General features: G+C 42.6%; 1 protein-coding gene across 1 annotated transcript in view; it reads left to right on the top strand.

Annotated features, from left to right (window-relative positions):
- The window catches only part of PLCE1 (phospholipase C epsilon 1), a 294,291-nt gene that overhangs the window by 119,773 nt on the left and 159,784 nt on the right, over window positions 1-14,734 (top strand). The gene's annotated exons all lie outside the window — the stretch shown is intronic.

Raw genomic sequence — 14,734 nt, 5'->3', positions numbered from 1 at the left:
TGAAAACAGTGGTTGGGAACAGAATGAAATATACAGCTTGGAGCAAAAGTGCGTTTACAACTGCAGATACACAAAACATAGAGTTTATTCTTGTATTACTATTACTTATTTCCCATACAAACAGCTGTAAACCTACTTTTACCCCACCCTGTAGTTCTCCTTCCTACACAGAATCAATAGGTTTATGTTGACCAGAAAAGCTAAAGGCCATCTTCCGACAACTCTTATCTTAGAAGACAGTTAGCACTCTCTTAAAAAATGAAAGCCAATGGAAAGTGGGGTCCCTCAGCATCAGAACTTCTCAGCTCCTTCCCACGAGTAGCAGACAGGCAGGTCAGAAATGTCAGTGCACCAGACCCTTGGAGATTTGCGCGCGGCACAGCTGTCACAACCTGCTTGGCAGTCTTCCCTGACAGGAAGCTGCCAACCAGACAGGGACCACGTAGAGCGGCGTTCCAGTGACTGGGAGCTGCCAAGAGCTTGGTCTGACATCCGGCCATTTCTCTCAAGTAGAGCAGCTCCTGTCCCTCTACAACAAGCCCCAGACCCATGACTGGCAGGCCAGTGACCTTCCTCCTTGATCCTCAGCCATGCCCCCACAAATCTTGGGCAGGCTGAGAAGAGGTATACACCTCCCTGTGTACCATGTGGGTGCCATGTTGGTTTGTTTTCTGGAGTCACCTTAACTTTTGCAGATTGACTATAAATGATGAGTGAACAAAAACGAAAGATGTAGAAACACTCATTCATGTGACTAAGGGGGGAACACTTGGTTTCCTATGTTTTTTATTTATTCAACATGTGTTTTTTGAGCCCCTACTACATGCTAGGTGCCAGGTGCTGGGTAGGGAACAAAACATAGTTCTGGTCCTTGTGGAGCTTATAGTCCCTAGGTGGTAAGTAGTTTCTCCCAGGCACAGGATTTAAGATTTCTCCAATCCGATGTGGCTTCTGGTGACCACCAAGTTTATGTTGTTCATCAGTACTCTTTCTGGGAAGTGGGGCTGAGATTGGCATGTGGAGTTGGCATTGCTTCATTGCTTGTGACTCTATGTGGGAATGTCATCCTGTGAGTTAATCAACTGTGTTTATATCAGATACCCACTCAGTGCCCAGCAATGTGTAGGTTTTATAGAAGATTCTAATGAAGTGCCAGTCAATTTACTTGCCTTAAAGTTGTTTATGATCCTAATGAGGAGGCCCGATTTGCATGCAACAGGTATTCAGAGACTAATATGAGACTGCAGAGAGCTAAGTGCTAAATGATGTGGAAGTGGCTCTAAATGTTCAAAGAGTTTGGAGAGGGAGTTAATATATAATGTGACAGATGGTTTGGCCTGAAACGTGAGGCCTCAAACAAACAAATAAAAGTCAATAAAAGCCACTTTTTTTCTTCTCCATTAATTGCAAAGGGACACATCTCCAAGACCAAGGCAGGCTATTTCTAGTCTTACACAGACCTTTGGGGAGGAAAAAAGGAAGCTGCTGGTTAATGTGTCTGTTACCCTGATAGTAACTTGATCCCAGTTGCTCTTCGCACATCCCTGTTCAGATCAGAACTTCATGAATGAACATTCCCAGTTCTGGGACTCATTGGACCCTCAGCTAACATGTTATCGCTATATTGGTGTTTTATGCAAGGGTTGAGAGTTTCTTTAACTTTCTGTTTCGCAACTCAATAATGGTAGTCCTCTGTAAGTAGCTTCTGCTAATAATACAATTAGCTGGTTGGCTTCTGGCCCAGGCTTACTTCTCTCCCTCCCCCTCCCCTTCCTCTCTGGTCCCTGTCAGTCTGTCCATGTTTCCATGCTTGCGGTTCTATTTTGTGCATTAGTTAATTTTGTTCATAGGTCTTGAACTATGTTGGCCATGTACTCTGTCAGGGGGTTTGGACGACATACTGGCTGCTGTGGCTCAGTGGGTTGGGCGTCATCCTGCAAACTATCGTGCAAACAGTCCTGCAAAAAATCCCACAAACAGTTCTGCAAACACTCCTGCAAAATGTCCCACAGTCAAACAGTCCTGCACAGTCCCATGAACACTCCTACAAACCCGCCCGCACAGTAAATGGAGAGCAAGCAGAGCCTTTACCTAAGTCAACAGAGCATCCCTGACTGCTGTGGCTCAGTGGGATGGGCATTGTCCTGCAACCTATCCCATAAACAGTTCCTCAAACGCTCCCACAAGCAATTCCACAAAAAAATCCTGCAGTCACACAAAAAAGCCCCGCAAAAATTCCCACCAAAAAACCCACAAACCCGCAGAAAATCCTGCAAACACTCCTGCATACACTCCTGCAAAAAATCCCACAAACACTCCTGCAAAAAGTCCTGCAAAAGTCCCACAAAAATTCCTACATACACACCCACAAAAGTCACTCAAACACTCCCCCAAAATCTTGCAAAAATTCCCGCAAAAAATTACACTAAAATTCCCACTAAAAGACCCGCAAAAAATCCCGCAGAAGTTCCCACAGAAATTCTGGCAAAAAGGTCCTGCAAACACTCCCACAACAAGTCCCGCAAATATTCCCACAAAAATGTCGCAAAAAAACCCCACAAAAAATTGCGCAAACACTCCCGCAAAAAGTCCCGCAAAAAAAAAAAACAACCCACAAACCCTCCCTCATACACTCCCACAAAAAAGTCACTCAGACACTCCCCCAAAAGTCTCACAAAAATTCCTGCTAAAAGTCCCACAGAAAATCCCACAAAAAAGTCCTGCAAAAAATCCTGCAAACACACATACACTCCCACAAAAAAGTCACACACACACTCCTGCAAAAATCCTGCTAAAATTCCCATTAAAAGTCCCTCAAAAAAAATCCCGCAAAAAGTCTCACAAAAAAATCCTGCAAAAAATTCCCCCCAAAAGCCCAGCAAAAAAAAAATCCAGCACACACTCCTGCAAAAAAGTCACTCAAACACTCACCCCAAAATCCTGTAAAAAATCCCACAAAATTCCCACTAAAAGTCCCACAAAAAATACCACAAAAATTTCCGCCAAAAAATCCCGCAAACACTCCTGCAAAAATCCTGCAAAAAATTCCCACAAAAATTCCTGCTAAAAGTCCTGCAAAAAATCCCACAAACGTTCCTACATACTCTCCCGCAAAAAAGTCCTGCAAAAAATCCCACAAACGTTCCTACATACTCTCCCGCAAAATGTCCCGTGAACATTCCCACAAACACTCCCGCAAACTGTCCTGCAAACAGTCCCACAAACACTCCCACAAATCCTCCCACAAACAGTCCTGCAAACAGACCTGCAAATAGTCCTGCAAACACTCCTGCAAAAAGTCAAAACAATTATATATATTTGCAGGGTGAGAGAGAGGTGGTCAAGCAGAGAAATTAAATTTCTTTACATTTTTTCAAGATAACATCCCTATTTCTGTTATCTCTGAAATTTTAAACTCTTTCATTTGAAAATTAGACATTTGCGAGTTGGATAGAATTATAGCAACACTTGGTATATTTTTAGTTCTTGCTGGGTGCCAGGTATTGCTCTGAGTGCTTTGCATGTGTGATTTCATTGAAAACTATTCAATGGTCCAATGAGGGAGGTGCTATTTACTAATGAGGAAACTGAGGCCCAAAGACATTACAAAGTTCGCCTAAGGGTGCATAGGTAGTCAGTGATGGAGTCAATACTTGAGGCCAACCAGCCTGTTGAGTGCTTACTCAGCATATAAAGGGCAATATACCAAACCCTTTATCTGCATGATTTTGTTTAGTCCTTATTGTGGGTTGACTTGTCTCCCTTGAAAGAGATACGTTGAAGTCCTAACCCCTAGTACCTATGAATGTGACCTTATTTGGAAATATCTTTGCAGATGTAGTCAAGTTAAGATGAAATCATTTTCAGTTGGACTGAGTCCTCAGCCCAGTCACTGGTTTTCCTTATTAGAAAAGAAGAAAAATAGAAAAGACAGAGACAGAGCCATGTTTCAGTGAACACCATGTGATAGTGGAGGCAGAGATTGGGGTGTTGCAGCTGCAAGCCAAGTAATGTCAAGGACTGCTAGGAAGAGGCAAGGAAAGAGTCTAACGGGGTCTCAGGGAACATGGCCTGCCAATACCTTGATTTTCAACTCCTACCCTCTAGTGAGAGAATTAAGTTCTGTTGTTTTACAGCATTCCAGTAGTGGTAATTGGTTACAGCAACACAAGGAAACTAAGACAATCTTTTTAACAATCCTGTGAGAAATTATTAGAACCAGGAAACTGAAGCTCAGAAAGGTTAAGTGACTGGCCCAAGGTCACAGATCACACAGCTAGTGTGTACAGCCAACTCAAACCAAGCTTCTCCAAGGCTCATGATCACAGCCATGATGGTGACATGTTTACAGCTCTCCAATGACACTGTCCATTTCTGCCTTGTTTTAGTTGTTTTGGAGTGTTTCTATTCCCAAGGTTAAATTGCTCATCCTCTTCTCTCACATACACCTCGGCTGGCACAGGACAAGGCACAGAAGCAACAGCCCATAACCCTTGGTGCAATCAAGTGGCAGATGTGTTCACAGAATCAGGAACATGTAATCCTTGCTCTTTGATAACATTTAATTGAATGAGATGATTTTAGAACCAAAGAAACAAAACACTAATTTACATTGTAGATTGTATCAATATATGAAACTCAAACAAAATAAAAATGCAGATACATTCAAGAAGTTTCGAAGCTGGCACAGATGCCAATTTTCAGTGTCTCAAAAGCTGTTATCAGCACCAGAGCCCTGGGATGGTTGCAGGGCTATCTCTGGGGTCTTCCTTCCTCCTGTCTGAACTCCTCTCTACCCTTTCCCAGGCACATGCTACCTCTGGGGATCCATAGTCCCCCTAACTGTACCAGTCCATTCACTCCTCTCGCGCTGCCCCATGAAAACAGTCTGTTCTCTTTGCAGTGGATCCCAGCTGGGCTTTGTGAAAAGAGTGCCCTGATGGGTTAGAATAGAGATTTGGAGTGTTGACCAATGAGGGAAACTCCCACAGGAGGGCTGGGGATGGATGGAGGAGCTGGTGGTAACTGGCAGAGGAATGGGCACCCACGTGCAAAGGCATGAGACAGGAAGAGGCACAATGTGTTCAGGGAATGGCTGGTCTATGTGTTCTGACCAAAGCTTGGGTAGTACAGAAGGTAAGTAGGGGGGCAGGGGCACGGGGAGAAAATAGGTCTTCAGAAGATGTATTTCATGATAAAGAGTTTGGATTTAACCTTGTCATGAGAGACTCTGAAGGATTATAAGGAAGGCTGTGATTTGAGCAGATTGTGTTTTTAGAAAGATCCCTCTGGCTACAGCATTGGGGGAGGCTCTCCGGAGTGTCATCCTTAGCCCACCTGCATCAGAACTAAACCAGCATGAGTGTCCAAAATATAGCTTTCTGGGCTTCACCCCCAAACCCACTGAATTAGAGTCTGATACTTCAGGTGAATAAGATTGGTGTGGAAGGTGGATGGGGGTAAAGGGCAGTGGGAACCAGAGGCATTTAAGAGGCCATTGCTAGGGCAGTGTTCCTGGTAGGGTGCTGCTGCCACATTTAGTGATTGGTAAAAACTACACAAAAGGTTCCCCTCTCACTCTGCAAGGTGATGCAGCCTCATAACCACGCAAATCATTTAGTGCACAGCCTGTGGGGTGGATCTCAGACCTCTCCTCCACTCCAGTGAGCACCTTCATGCAATGCACAAAACGCTCACTGTACCAAAGTCTGAATCCTTGGGAAGCAGCAGAGAGGCATACATAAACGGCAGAATTGATAGAATGTAGACATTGAGTGGGATACAAGGAACTGTGTCTAAGATGACTTTTAATTTTATCTTTTAAAAACCATTTCAAATTCTTTTAATTTATTGTCAATGGTTAAAAATTATCAAAAGGATTCTTGGATCATATACCCATCCCCCCTTCCCCACCATCACTTCAAGAAATCTGAAAGTTAAGGGTTTGTTAAATCCTTATTATTGAACCCCAGTCACTTGGGGTTCCCATGTTTGAATTGGTAATAAAAATATCAAGTTCTAGTTACAGAAACTTGGAATGGGCCATTTTCCAGAAGTTTATTTGCAAGGTAGTTATCTGAAACCCAATACTCAAAGAAACAACAATGATTATATTCCAGGGCTTCTCCCCAAAAGCTTGCTTAACACATGTAAAACTGGTCTCCTGAATGTTTTAAATGAAAGAAAAAAAAAGATAATATACAATGTAAGTAAGTGTTCCCAAAAAACAAGCTGGAATATGAAATTGTTGTATTTATCCTAAAAGAAGCAGTTTTAATTCAAGAAGGATAAAGAGTAGATGGGATAACCTGGGGGAATCAAGAAATACATAAATGAAAGGGTAAAGAGAGAAGTTTAAGAATAGTATTTAAAGCTAAAACAGTTAGACACAGAAACATGCAAAAATGGTTATCTCCAAGAGAGAGAGGCCTTTTACTTGTTTCCTACCCATCTACGCTGTTTAAGTGTTAATTTCCATGTGCACATTGACAATATTTTTAAAAAGGCATTTGGAGCTTGTGTGAAAACTCATGGATTCAAGGGCCTCATTTCCAATATTATTGCTGTCAGTGCCATACTGAAGACTATATGGGGCTCAAACAAGGAGGGAGATGGAGAGGAAAGGACCAGAAGCTTTGTGGAAGTAAGGTAGGAAAAAGGGCTCAGAATGAATAAGACATGTGTTATTTTGGGCTCTCTTTGTCTTGTGAGGACTGCAGCCTCTGAGTTGCTTCATGGTTAAAAGAAATTTAACGTATCATTCTGCCTTGGGTATGTTTCTCGACTTCAGCACTGTGTCATCTTGAGTAGGTGACTTTACTTTTCTGGGCTTCAGTGTCTGCATCTGTAAAATGGGAATAAGGGCAACAACGTCATAGAGTTGTTTTGAGGATTAGATGAGATAACATATGTAAAGAAGTTAGCATAGGATCTAACACCTAGTACATGTTTAGTAAATGTTGTGATGATGAAAGTGATGCTGAGGATGATGGTGGTGGTAATTGTGATTACTGCCGCTTTTTACTAGGCCCTTGACGTGCCAGCCCTCCGCTGTTCTTAATTCAGATGCTGTGCTCTTAGCTCAGTAATAGATGCACACAAAAAGGAGAAATATTCCTCTGGTTTCTCTGGCTGTGGACTCAGAACAGTAGCATCTTACAGGACACTTGAAAGTCTGGAGGCCACCCCTCTGTAAAATCTTTAGTTAGGTTTTCCTCAAGACCCATGCATCAGGCCATTTACTCATTCATTTATTCACTTGACAAATGTTTATTGAGCATCAACTCTGTACCAAGCACTGTGCTAGCTCCTGAGGATAAAGAGGTGAATAAGATATAGTCTTAACTTTCAAGGAACTCACCTACTAGTGAAGGAGATGGACAGATACTCATGCAATTTTAGGGTGGTGTAAGTGTTATACTTGGAACAAGCACAGGATGTAGGGGCTTAAAGAGAAGTCCCTGTACCATCTTGAGTGAAGTCTGTGGTTAAGAGCCTGGATAAATGTGAACACCTATTTAACTAAGGAAGATAAAATCTCACCTATATTAGAAACAACTTTTGTTGTTTCTTCTTCATTCTCTGCTGATATCATCTTTCTTCCCTCCAGAGTAGAAAAGATGCTAAGTGTTTATTTCCAGGATTGAGAACCATAACTAAAAATCTATAATTGGTGCAAAATTTGGGGTTCAAGTTAAAATTTGTACATTTTTATGAAAATGCATTACATATTACAATAAAACTAAACGAGATATTTCAGTACATAAAACTAATCCTTGTATTTCTAAATTGTTTATTCTTTCAAAGAGCAAAAACTCTTTTAAATGAGCTATGAAAATTCTTGTCCATGGGAATATTTATAGAACATAATGGAACATGCTTATAGTTTGTTTATAATAAGGTGTGAGTCAGTAGCAAATATCTAAGAGAAAAAAAAAAGATCTCAAGATGGTGTGACTCATTATTTAAACTTCTGTTGAAATTGAGTTTTAATACCAAGAAATCATTAAGAAATTAGTGTCACAGTTAAAGTAGTAAAAGGGCCTTTTCAAGAGTGTTTTATTTTTAATGGACTGAATTCTAACAAGATATTTGACCATCTTCAGGAAAGTTTAAAATGTTTTGCCAACTGATAATACATAAATTTGGTATTTTAAATCTTTTAACTCTGTATTTTATTATAGCGACAAACTGTTTTTAAAATGTATTCTATAATATTAATCCCACTGAGGCCTGAACAGATATGTGACCCCTTTGAGGCTTTCCTGTGGATTTCAGTCACCGGAAACACCATTGGTAGCATTGGTGGGTATTTTACCCCTTTTATTCCAGAATCCCATTTTTGCATTAATAAGCAGACTCATCAAAAATCCATTGCAAACAGATTTGTTGTGGATGATCTGGGAACATGGAGGAGAACTGAGAATGCAAAACATTTCAGAGAACCTGGCAACTCATAAGGTTTAGGATTATAGGCTACTGAGTCTAGAACCAAAATGTTTCACTAGGGTTGATCAGCAAACCAGCACTTCATCCCAAGCCTGTTCAAGTCCCAAATCCAAGTTCTTAACCACCAGAAAACACTCCAGTACTACCACCCACTCAGGTCTCAACCTCTGTGTGCATGTGTGTATGCTCACGCAAGTGTGTGTGTGCATACATGTATAAGTACAACATGGAATCCCCAATTTAAACACAGATCCATATGTCTACACAAGTGATCATTTTCCTATAGACCTGATGCCTCCTTGACCTCTGAGGACTTCAAGGATATCCCAAGTATTCTTTAATATGGGCATTTATCAGGGTAGATGGAGGGGTCTTCCCATCTACAGCTGAATCATCACATACGGAAGCAACCAAATGGGAGAAGGGACTCCTTTTAGCAAACGGACCAAGCAGATGTACTCCTTTCTACAAAAAAGGAAAGCCATACAGCACCTGGCACATGCAAGGGGCTCAGAAAATATTTGTTGTGTGAATGTATGAATGAATGAATGAACACATGCACACAATTCCAGGCTACCATACAGTTACCTATACTAACTCCAGGAAGGAACATTTGAGGCCATTGGACTTGATCTGTGAGCATCACCAACATCAAAAGTTAATTTACCAGAAGTGACTATTTTTCAAACATCATCTACAAAAGTGATTTGGGCTCATCCCAGCCCTGCCCAGTGTGTGACTGATGGTAGATGGCACAAGACAGACTGTCTAAGAGCCATGTGAATTTAAACCTTTGATCTTCATTGATCTCTGAGCATGAAAGTCTTGCCCAGTTGGGAGGTACGAACTGGCCCACAGTGAGGTGGACAGCCACGGAATGATTTCTCTCTGGTCTGTTTCTATAGTTGCCTGATGTGCCCATGTACCCCTGGTCCATTTGACAAGTAGTTCTGGAGGTCTTATCTCTGCAAAAAGGTCCCACACTGTTGTTGAGAAAAGAGGAAGGGGAAAAAAGTGGGAGGCAGCCTCAATCTCTGCATTAGCCCTGCTTTGTGGGGTCTAGAGACTCTTTCCTAAGCAAAGTGGTGAGGGCACCGCCCCTCTCCAGGCCTCGCGCCAGGAAAGGAGTCCCCATTTTCTCTATATCTGGGGAAAGCCCTCTTCCCTATGGTTATCATATCCCAGCACACCAAGAAGAGGCCATTGGAGGTGGAAATTCATTTACTTTACAAATATTTATTAAATACTTACACTGCTAGCAACCAAAAATAGAATAGACATTGTCCTTACCTATGTGGAGCTTAAAGACCAGTAGGAAATTAGTTAATTACAAAAACAAATTATAATCATGCCACTAAAAGGGGCATTTGACCCAAGCAGAGAAGAGCTTCCCTCAAGCACTGATGTTTCAGCAGAAGACTAAGGGTCCAATAATTATTAACTGAGTGGTTGGCAGTGTGTTTTAGACAAAAGTAATTGTATGTGCAAAGGCCCAGTGGCAGAAAGGACAATGGCAAGTTTGCGGTTTGGATGGAGAGTAGAGAGATAAAGGGATCATCAATAAAATCTGGAGAAGTCAGAAAGACAAAGGTGAACAGCTACTGGGTGCTCTCTCTATACTAGGCACATGACAAGTGTTTTTTAAAGTCTTATATAATTTTTTTTTTCAGATTTAATGTGTTTTATTGATTAAAATATTACATTTGTGCCAATTTCCCTTCCCTCTGCTCCCCTCCACCCGGTGGCCCCCCTCCCTCCAGTTGTCCCCCCCTTTTAGATTATGTCCATTAGTTGTGCATACAGTTCCTCCCAACCTCTCTCCGTCTATTCCATTCCCTCCTACCTTGATCCCCAATTCCTATATCATCTCCCTCCCTTTCCCCATTCCTCCTCCCTGTTGACCTCCCCCCAATATGCTTCCCGTATCCACAGTTCCTTTTCCACTCTCGTTGCCTATTTAGTTTGCCTTTGTTTCATCTCCCTAGCTTCTGTTTTTTTAAACCAGTCCCTTTAACATCTCATATAACAGTGGTTTGGATCTAATGAACTCTTTCAGTTTTATTTTGTCCTGGAAACACTTTCTCTGTCCTTCTATTCTGAATGACAATTTCGCTGGCTAGAGTATTCGTGGTTGTAGGTTTTGGATTTTCATTACTTTGAATATTTCTTGCCAGTCCCTTCTTGCCTGCAGGGTCTCCCTTGAGAAGTCAGCTGATAGTCTAATTGGGACCCCTTTGTACATAATTCTTTTCTTCTCTCTTGCTGCTTTTAAGATTCTCTCTTTATCTTTAATTTTTGACATTTTGATTATAATGTGTCTTGGGGTGGTTCTCCCTGGGTCCAGTCTCTTGGGAACTCTCCTTGCTTCCTGGACCTGCAAGTCTATTCCCTTCCCCAAGTCTGGGAAGTTCTCCTTTATTATATTTTCACTCAATTTTTCAAGTTCTAGTTCATCTTCCTCATTCTCTGGCAAACCAATGATTCTTATGTTGGGCCTTTTATAGCTGTCCCAGAGGTTTCTGATCCTCTCATCGTTGCTTCCCATTTCCTCTCGCTGCATTGGTTGACTGCTTGTTCCTTCTCCGTATTCCAGTTTGTTGAAATGAACTCTGGATTTTTTCTCACCTTCTATCTCGTATGCGGTTTTGTTCCTTTCGTTATGAAATTTTTCCGCTTCTTTCTTATCTTTTTCCTGCTCTTTTGTGAATTCTGTAAGCCACCTGATAACAATGGCCCAGAACTGAGCCTCTGACAGGTTTCTTATCTGTTCATCTGTCAGGTTCTCTATCTGCTGTCTGGTGAGTTGTGTCACCGGTATTTCTATAGTTGTCTGCCTCATTTTGACAGATGCGTTTTGTTTTCTTGGGCCGGCTGTCGGGGGCAGTGCCTGTGTACTCGTAATGACCCAGCGACCGGCGCCGTTTGGCGTCTCAAATCAGCGACCGGTGCCTGCCTGTCCGCGACCTATTTCGCAACCCTGTGGTGCTTTCTTTGGGGTCGGGGGTCCAAGATGGATTCACACAGTTATTCAGCTAGGAGACCGGGATCCGTCCTCCCGCCCCCCTGGGCCTCACTGTTCAAGGCGATGCGGCGGCCACTCTCCCCAGCGCCGGAGTCGCGCACCGCCAGGGGCTTGCGCAGCCGGGATTCCTCGCCGCCCCGCCGCTGTCCAGGTGCGACCGCAAACAGCACTGCCCTCTTTAACTCTTACCTGCCCAAATGGCACCGCTGGTTTATAACTTCATATGTTGGACTTCCGTGTAGTTTTATTTTCTGGAATTTCTAGTTATCCTTTGTTTTGAAGTAGTTGTATTCCTCTCTAGTTGTAGAGGGAGACCTAGCGTGTCCGTCTAAGCCTCCATCTTGGCCGGAAGTCAAGTCTTATATAATTTTTAAATGCCATTCTTACATATGAAGAAACTCAGGCACATAAAGCCAAAAAAAAAAAAAAAAAAAGCCAGTTAACACAGGCTCTTGTTAAGGACCAAAATTTATGACTCAAAAAGATGATACTGGTAAAAATAAACTAGAGATGTTCCTACATATACAGCCTCCTCTGGCCCCCTTTGTACCCAAAATAAAAATGTACCCAAAGTGAAAGTGTTTACATTTAAAACTTCCATGGAATTGAATCTGAAAATTAATGATTAATCCAAAGTAGAGACCCAGATAGTATTAGCTGAAGTTGTTCTGAGGAAGTGGGAGAAGGAGGAATTGGCCTAGTCACCCAGGTCTCTCTACTGTCTGGGAACTGTATTCCACAAGTTTAGAAGAGACTCATATGAACTAGAGAGGGCCATTGAACACACTCCATCCACTTCCAGGCCCAGGGGAACTATTAACTCCCCCCATCCCCCACAGGAAACTCACTGAATACTATGAGTGTGACGGTGTCATATCTATATCAGGGGAACAAAAATTCTTTCATGAGCCAAGTCTAGCACAACAGAGTTTTTCTTTGGCATTAAAACATAGAATTCTGACTTCTCTGGAAGCCCTGGGCCTATCCTCCCTGGGACCCCACCCTCCCATGGCCCCATGCACTGGCCCTGAGCCACGCACCACCTGCAGGTAAGACACACCAGCTCCGTATTCCTCCTCTGACACACCTGCCCCCGCCTCTCAGCTCTGGTCTCATTTTCTCACCTGCCTGGTCCAGAAGGCATCTGCATTTGGGACCCCTGGGTTATATTCTGAGATTCGCACATGCTGTTGAAAATTTAAGATTTAGGAGGCTGGCATGGACATGGACAATGGAGTGAGGAATGGCTGTGGGAGAAGGGGTGGGCTGGATGGGGGGATGATGGGGGGAAAAATTGGGACAACTATAATAGAAAAACAATGATAATAAAAAAAAAATTAGGAGGCTGGACTAGAAGTTGGGGCTAAGTGGAGAAGGGCTCTGAGCACTCAAAGTGCATCTTCGAACCACGTTCTGGTTGGGGGTCTTGTTCCAGGCAGCAAAAGCCTGTGAGATGAAGTGTTTGGATGGGAATGAGTGCTTCCTGGGAAACAATGAGGAAATGGTTCTCAGCAACCATCGCACAGTGGAGATGGTGAGACATAGGTTAATTTGATAGTTGTGGTTACTGTTCAGAGAGAACAAGGTGAAATTTCTACCTAAAGCATTAGAGAACTATCGCAGGTTGAATTTTAGGAATGTCACACCAACAGCTGCGTGTCAGGGTCAAGAACCTGGAGGTGGGCACCCCCTGTAGGCATGAGAATGGCAATTACCAACCTGAATGATTATTCCTGGATTAGGAAGTGTGCTCAAAATAAAGGGCCAGAAGCCACTGTGAACCCATTTAGTTTTTGTTGGCACAAGGCGGTGGTTACAGAAAAAAGACCAGTCTTGAAAATTTAGCCCCACCGGCAGAAAAGTAAAATGAAATAAAAATCACAGTGGGTTAAGAAGGGAGGCATTTTTACTACGACACAGCACCATTGTGAAAGTCTCCGAACTTGTGCCAAGGGGTAGATCCTGCTCAACTTCTCCCAGAGTCAGGGCATTTAAGTGCTCTGGGCACAGTCAGCTTGGCCACAGGGGCTGGGAGCGGGGCCTCTTCGGGCCTCTGTAAAGCATAGATCTTGCCCAAATGTGGAAAACCTTTAGGGATGTGAAAACCATTAGAGATCTGTAGCCCTGATTTGAACCAAGCAGAATAAACAAACCCCTGCCCAAATTGGAACTTGCTGGATGCCTTTCAGAGTTATCCAAGGGGAAAGGCTGGAGGCCTCAAGGGTCTTTGAGTAGGTCAATGTCCTGTTTTAGCTGCTTCTCTCTAGTCTGATGAGACTGCGTGCATTTCAGTCTTTGTCCTCTTTTGAAGTCTCTTAACACCTCTGTTGCAAATGCACAGATGGATTGCATTCTAAACCTGTAACATATGCAGTACTTTTTTTCTTCTGCTAATGGGATATGAATGCTCAAGTTAGATCTTCTGTGTGTTACACATTCAGGAACTGGGTTGGAAAAGCTCCAGAGAGCATTCACATTTTCCATAGACAGGGTCTTAGTAAATTCCCAACCTCCATTTCTATTTTCAATATCCCTTGTCTCTCCTTCTGGCCTAGTAGTTTAGTTTTATGTATGTGTATGAATAGGGTAGCATAACTTTCTGTTTCTCTCTCTGTAACAGTCAGGTGGTGTGTTTTCATTTTTGACTCAATTAAAAAAAAATTAGGGAGGCAGATTCATAGAGGATTATGAATATTCATTAATTCACTAAGTAGTCAACTTGGTGTCACTGTTTGGGGGCCGTGGAGAGGATGGATTAAAGAAGAATAAACTCCCTGATGTTCACAATTTATTAAAAGGTGACGATGGACATAGAGATGGGAAACCAAGACACAGAGCAGCAAAGAACCAAGCCCTAGATGGTCACACATTCAGAGGTCACAGAAGTGTGATTTGAACTAGACTATAGATAAAATGAGCTCTTACCCTGCCTCTAATCTACCATTAGGAAATATAATATTGTACAATATGGAGAACATTCATTGAGTGCCAGCCAGGGCTTTGCTCTAGCCAGGGATGAAAAAAAGCACTGTTCTTAACCTCTAGGAGTTGGTGATTTAGGTGACAGAGAAACTGACATGGGAATATGTGGTTATATTGTACTGTGATACAAAGATATGAGGCAAAGATTAGTGATTAAGAGTGTGGCTTTGGTGGCAGACAGACCTAAATCCCACACCCACCACACACAAACCTTGTGACCCAGGGCAGATTACTTACCTCCTCTGTTCCTAAATTTCATCATCTTGCCTGTAAAATAAGGAC

The sequence above is a fragment of the Furipterus horrens genome, unplaced genomic scaffold (genome assembly GCF_987537825.1).
Source record: "Furipterus horrens unplaced genomic scaffold, mFurHor1.1.pri manual_scaffold_5, whole genome shotgun sequence".
In the NCBI taxonomy this organism is placed as follows: Eukaryota; Metazoa; Chordata; class Mammalia; order Chiroptera; family Furipteridae; genus Furipterus; species Furipterus horrens.
The sequence above is the reverse complement of the archived record's forward strand: the minus strand, read 5'-3'. Positions and strand labels throughout refer to the sequence as shown.